The sequence below is a fragment of the Ipomoea nil genome, unplaced genomic scaffold (genome assembly GCF_001879475.1).
Source record: "Ipomoea nil cultivar Tokyo-kokei standard unplaced genomic scaffold, Asagao_1.1 scaffold1576, whole genome shotgun sequence".
In the NCBI taxonomy this organism is placed as follows: domain Eukaryota; kingdom Viridiplantae; phylum Streptophyta; class Magnoliopsida; order Solanales; family Convolvulaceae; genus Ipomoea; species Ipomoea nil.
In genome coordinates this window covers 3,546,930-3,553,989 of record NW_017618004.1, presented here as the reverse complement: position 1 = coordinate 3,553,989, position 7,060 = coordinate 3,546,930, and positions in this window count along the sequence as shown.

Below are 7,060 nucleotides of genomic sequence, written 5' to 3'. Positions count from 1 at the left end.
ATATATATATATATATATATATATATATATATATATATATATATATATATATATATATGGTAGGGAATATCCCGACCGACATAGCTTCACCACGACCGAGAGGTCTTTGTCTTTTTCTCTTTGTCTTTGCAGGTAACAGGTCGGGCTCCTTGAGAAGAACCCGGTCGGGGGCCGACCGAGAGTTGCCCGAGCGACGGTGTTGACCACCAAGCGGTAGCCCTTTGGCGAGAGAGCTGACGAAAGACACGTGGCGATTCTCTACGACGACAGACAGGGCACCCGGGAGGACGACACGTGGTGGCTACGTGGAGGACATGCCGAACGGCTGGAATCCTGTCCCCGGCATAGCGGCTATAAATACCCACAGTAGCTACAGTGTGGGGGACTTTTGGACGATCGATAGGTTGTTGTTAGAGAATCCCCACCACAGTCAGTCGGTACTCAGAGCAACCAAGTAGATTGTACTTAGGGCCTTTACCGTGATCAATAAAGACATTTACTTGCTTTATTCGGTCTCGGCTTATTTCATATTGCTTACGTATAATTAGCAGTATCATTTTGGCGCCGTCTGTGGGGATCGTGCAAGAAACCAACGTCTTGACGAGCACTCGGTCTCTATATCAACATGTATCCGTGGGCACACAACAACTTTGCCGACGACCAGGCGGATGCGGCGAGCTCCTCCGACCACTATGCTACCCAACAGCAGGGTCAGACGATGGACCTCAACCTCAACCTCTCACCACCGCATCCATCAAATGCGTACCCGGCCACCCAACAGCCGGTGAATTACATACAACCGGGGTACCCAACACCCGGTCTGCCATACCAGCAGCAGCCGATGATGTATCCCGCCCAGTATCCATACCCGGTCCCACCTCCATCGTACGGATATTGGCCAGGCCAACCGATGTGCTACACTCCCCCGGTTGGTTATCCACCATATACGCCTGCTTATACAGCTCCAGCCGCCGCCCCTCCAGTACAACCGACCGCACAGGTAGAGCCGCAGCGTCAGTCCGCGTCCCGGGCTCGACGCTCGGCTCATTCGCGGTTGGGGTCGAGGGGTGCTGATGCGATGGAGGCACCAGCTCAGGCCGTCCAAGCGGAGGACCCTGAAGAAGTTGCCCGAGCGGTAGCTTTTGATCGTCTTCGACCGGAGATGCGCCAGCGTTTGGGACCCCAAGACCCGAACCGCAGGCAAGAAGACGTACAGATGCAGGAGGCTAGTCAGGAGGCCTCATCTGGGTATAGCGGGTCGAGATCTCACCGACGGCGACGCGCTCGGGATACAGCCCAAGCCGCCGAGCTCAACGAAACCCGAGGATTGCTCTATAACCTCCAGACGGAAGTTGCGCAGCTCAGGAATGCGTACCCTGCAACACCCCCGGTCAACCAATCGACCCTGCACCAGACGCCTTTCACGGCAGCGGTAATGGCCCAGCCTTACCCGCTTGACTTAAAGGTCTCTGGAGAGAAGAGTTATGACGGACGGGCAGATCCTGAGGCCCACGTGAATGATTTTTTCAGCAACATGATGCTGAAGGGCGTTTCGGACGTCGTGATGTGCAGGGCCTTCTACTCGACCCTCACCGGTCGGGCGGCAGAATGGTTCCGTACCCTGCAACCGGGGTCTATCGATAAATTTGAGACTCTGGCGATTAAATTTGTGAGGAAGTTCATCACTTCCAAAGTGGTGAGGAAGTCCTACATGTATCTCGAGAAGGCCAAGCAGCTAGAAGGGGAAAGCTTGACCGATTTCCTCATCAAATGGAAAGCAGCGGTTGGGGAGGTCGAGCCTATGGACGATGCGACCGCCACCCACATGCTCCACATATCTCTCCGGGCGGGGCATTTGTATCAGGACTTCATCCTACACCCCCCGACCAGTTATGAGGAGGCCCTTCGGAGGGTCACAGATTACGCCAACGCCGGCGAGGCGAACGCCGTAAAGCGCTTGCAGGAGGTCGGCTCTTCGTCCCGTAAGCCGGCCGGGCGGGCGGAGCATCGGTCGGGAGATGACAATCCCCGATCCCGCACCAGGCCTGGCGAGTTTACGGCCTTGAACCGATCCGCAGCGGAGGCCATGCAATACGCCCAGTCCTGCAATCTCATCAAACTCCCCCATCCCGATCGAGACGGCCCTGACAAGAGTAAGCACTGTGCTTACCATCGATGCGCCGAGCATGATACCGAGGAGTGTACCCACTTGCGCCAATTGTTGGAAGATCTGCTCAACCTGGGAAAATTGGACAAGTGTGTGGGGAAGAGAGAGGACAACAGGAAGAATGCCGATCGGAGAGATCATAGGCGTTCTCATCACCGCTCCGATCGGTCAGGTCAGGACCGAAGAGACGACCGAAGGGACGATCGTCATGATGACCGACGGGACCCTGACCCTCCGTCCGGTAGCCGCCCGTCCGGAAAGCCTACCATCCACGTCATTTTTGGTGGGCTGGAAGATGCTTCCCGACCGCGGACTAATTGCCCGGTCGCAATAGTGGATTCCCGGGAGACCGGGAAGAGGCAGAAGATGGAGCCCATAACCTTCACCCTCGAGGACCAACCTACCAGCAGCGACCACGGCATGGAGGCGCTCGTGGTCACGATTGACGTTAAGGGGACGGACGTCCAAAGGGTTATGGTGGACACGGGTAGCAGTGTGAACGTCCTATACTTGGACGTGTTTGAGAAGCTTGGCCTCGACAGGAAGGAGCTGACTCCGGTCGGTGTACCACTGTCAGGATTTACCGGGGCTCTCATTTACCCCGAGGGAAAGATAACGCTCCCGGTCGAGATCGGCGCGCCTCCAAAGTCGATCAAGACGGAGCTGGAATTTGTTGTGGTCAACCTCCATTGCGTCCACAACATTATCTTGGGCCGACCCGCCATTATGAAGATCGGTGGGATAATTTCTATGCCCCACCTGTGCATGAAATTCCCCACCCCCAATGGGGTCGGCGTGGTCCGTGGTGATGTCCAATCCGCCCGGAAATGTTACACCCGAGCGGTCAATAGACGTGACTCTGGTCCATCTTCCCGGGTGAACACCATAGCCAAAGAGGAGGCTAAGGAACGGAAGGAGCAGCCCGAGCCTTCCGAGGAAATAGAAGAAGTTCCCCTATCTGAGGATCGCCCGGATAGGAGGGTCAAGATTGGCCGAGCCCTCACCCCCGAGCTTCGAGCGGAAGTTTTGGCCATACTCCGGGAGTATGCTGATATCTTTGCGTGGGGGCCCGAAGACATGCCCGGAATCGATCGGTCGGTCATCTGTCACAAGTTAGCCGTCGATCCCGCAGCCAAGCCGGTCGTGCAGAAAACACGACACCTTTCCTCCGATCGCCGCGAGTTTGTCAGAGAAGAAGTCAAAAAGATGGCGGCGATCGAGCACATCCGTCCGGTGGTTTATCCCGAGTGGGTGGCAAATATCGTTCTTGTTCCTAAGCCCCCAGCATGGAGGATGTGCATCGATTTCACGGACCTCAACAAAGCCTGTCCGCTCGACCCGTATCCTCTACCGAGCATTCACCAGATGGTCGACGAGACGGCCGAGGCCGAGTTAATGAGCTTCATGGATGCCTTCAAGGGGTACCATCAGATCATGATGCACCATGAAGACGAGAGCAAGACAGCCTTCGTGACCCCGGATGGGCTGTATTGTTACCGAGTAATGCCGTTCGGCCTCCGGAACGCAGGAGCGACCTACCAGAGGATGGTCAACATGCTCTTTGCCGACCTACTGGGCCGGACGATGGAAGCTTACATCGACGATATGCTGGTCAAGAGTTGGGACCGGTCCGACCACACTCGGGACCTCCGGGAGTGCTTCCAGATCATGAGGAAGTACCAGTTGCGGCTGAACCCGACCAAGTGCACATTCGCGGTTCAGACCGGCAAGTTCCTCGGCTATATGATGACCAAGAGAGGAATCGAGCCTAACCCGGCCAAAGTAAAAGCGATCCTGGACATGCAGCCACCTTCCACCGTTCGGGAAGTCCAGCAATTGACCGGTCGGTTGGCAGCCCTCAGCCGGTTCCTCTCCAAGCTAGCCGAGCGCGCTTTACCTTTCTTCAAGGTATTGCGGAAGGTTAATGGTTTCGTCTGGAACGAAGAATGCCGAGCGGCTTTTGATGAGTTGAAGGAATATCTCATGTCACCGATCGTGCTCTCAAAGCCTGAGCTCGGAGAAGAGCTAGACGTGTACCTCGCCGTGTCCGATCGTGCAGTAAGCGCAGTGTTGTGCCGAACCGATCCGGAAGGGGTCCAGCGACCGGTGTACTATGTAAGCCACGCGCTACATGGTCCCGAGCTCCGGTACTCCCGGCTAGAGAAGGTCGTCTACGCCTTATACATTGCCGCGAAGAAGTTGGCTCCCTACTTCCAAGGTCGAGCAATTCGCGTGTTGACCGATCAGCCGATCGGGCCAGTCCTCCGAACCGCTTCATCATCAGGTCGCCTAGTCAAATGGGCGTTAATGTTGACCCAGTACGCGATCGAATACCGACCGAGACCGGCTATTAAAGGTCAAGCTCTTGCGGACTTCTTGGTTGAGTGCACCGCCCGGGATACCCGGCCTCCTGAGGTTGCGGATCCCGAGGCTGAGTGGTGGTCGCTGGCTACAGATGGGTCAAGTAGCAGGAAAGGGGCAGGAGGAGGAGTGGTGGTCACGAGCCCGGAAGGATTCAAGGTCTATTTTGCTCTCATGTACCAGTTCCACCCGACCAACAACGAAGCCGAGTACGAAGCGTTCATTAACGGCTTACAGTGCGCTCGGGACTTGGGGGCTGAATACATCCGGGCTCAAACCGATTCCGCCCTCGTGGTTGGCCAAGTTCTCGGAGATTATGAAGTCAACGGTGAGCGTTTGCAGTTATACCGAGACCTTGCCATGGAGAAGCTCGCTCAATTCCGGGGATATACCGTCCGGCACATACCCCGATTGGATAACGTCGATGCAGATATCTTATCCAAATTAGCTCAAGACGCCCCGGAACACATGTCGAAGATAGCTCGGATCTTGGTGATCCCGAGGCACAGTATTCACCGGCTACCGGTCAATCCCATCCAACCGGTATATGACAATTGGATCACCGATCTGAAGGAATACCTCGAGCACGGTCGCCTCCCAGACGACCCACAGCGTGCTCGGAAGGCCAAGCTTAGAGCCCCAAGGTTCCAAGTCTTGGACGGTCGCCTATATCGACGATCGTATGGAGGCCCCCTCATGCGTTGCTTGACCGCCTTTGAGGCCGATATAGTTATGAAGGAACTGCACTCGGGAATTTGCTCTTCACATCAAGGAGGCCGATCCCTGGCCCGTCGTATCATGCTGATCGGGTACTATTGGCCGTCCCTCCAGCTAGACTGTGAAAAGTTAGCTCGGGTATGTGAGACGTGCCAACTGTACGCCCGGATGCCTGGACGACCGGCAACCTTTTATCAGCCGGTCACGACCGCAATTCCTTTCGCGAGGTGGGGGGTAGACATCTTGGGCCCTTTCCCTCAGCTCTCTGGTCGGAGAAAGTTCGTGATCGTCGCCATTGATTACTTCTCCAAGTGGATAGAAGCCGAGCCCTTAGCTACAATCACCTCTCAGCAATGTGCTCGTTTTCTTTGGCGCAATGTGGTTTCCCGCTTTGGCGTGCCCGTACACCTCATCAGCGACAATGGCCGCCAATTCGTAAGCCAATATTTCCAGAACTTCTTGGCCACGATCGGGACGACTCACGTCCGGTCGTCGGTGGCTTACCCTCAGGGAAACGGTCAAGTGGAGAACGCGAACCGGACGATTTTGGGCCGATGAGTTGCCATATGTCTTATGGACTTATCGGACGACCCCGAGGGAAGCTACTTTGGAGACCCCTTTCGCCCTGGTTTATGGGGCTGAAGCCCGACTCCCGATCGAGGCTTGGATCCCGACCGATCGAGAGAGAACCTACAATGCCGAGGAAAATGAACATGCTATGGCGGTGGATCTCGATGGGGTCGAAGAAAAAAGAGAGCTAGCCGCTCGACGTATGGCCGAGTATCAGAAGCGAGTTAAGAGTTCTAAAGATGTTCGGGTCAACCCTCGTTATTTTCAGGTTGGAGACTATGTTCTGCGACGAAGGGAGGCCAGTCAGCCTTTGGAGGGCGGAAAATTGGCTCAAAATTGGGAAGGGCCGTACATCATCAGTGCGATCATACGGCCGGGTACATACCGACTGGAGACGACAACTGGTCGGGTAATCGAGGGGACTTGGAATTCCGAGCACCTCGTTATGTTTAGGCATTAAGCCTCTTTTTTTTGTAATCTTTGGACGAAGAGGGGGCTTGACCTGCGTGTAGGGCCCGGTCGTCGTTTGTAATTAAATTCCTATGTTTGTAAATATTTACTTAACCGCCTGCGAGCGGGAAGGATTAATGTATATACGATCGGTGATTGCTCGACCGTTTGCATACGGCGGCCTGATCGGTTATTTTCTATACATTCAGTGCATGCAGATCAATTTATCTTCAAGCTACACCGACCGGGCGAATCTATCGACCGGTCAGATGCGCTCCACATCGGCGGACATTCGAGTCACGCCATTGATCGGGGAAGCCAGGAGCCCTCAGCATAATTCCCCGATCCGTCCAACTTCTGTCCACTATCGCACCCACTCGTGCCTCGAGGGCACAATAGTGTGGGGGCTGGGATAAATGAAGTGGTGATAGGCCCATATCGCTCGGAAAATTCGTCAAGACCTGGAGACCGGGTAAACTTGGTCGGGTAGGTCAATATTATGACGAATCTACTTTCAAAAAATCGTCAAGGCCGGAAGATCGGGTAAACTCGGTCAGATTGGCCAATGTTACGACGAAACATCAGATGTGCGACCAAGCCATAGGCCTTAAGGTCGGGCGTTAGCAGGGTCGAGTATTGCAAGACCGGGCCTGAAGGCCGGGCGGTCAAGCGATGGAGATCAGTGGGTGCTCGAAGATGAAAGGGATAAGTTGGAAAAAAAGTTAATTAATTTTATTAATCAGCAAAAGCGCCCGGTACAAAATTCGGGACCGGGCTCCCGATCAGTGTCCCTTT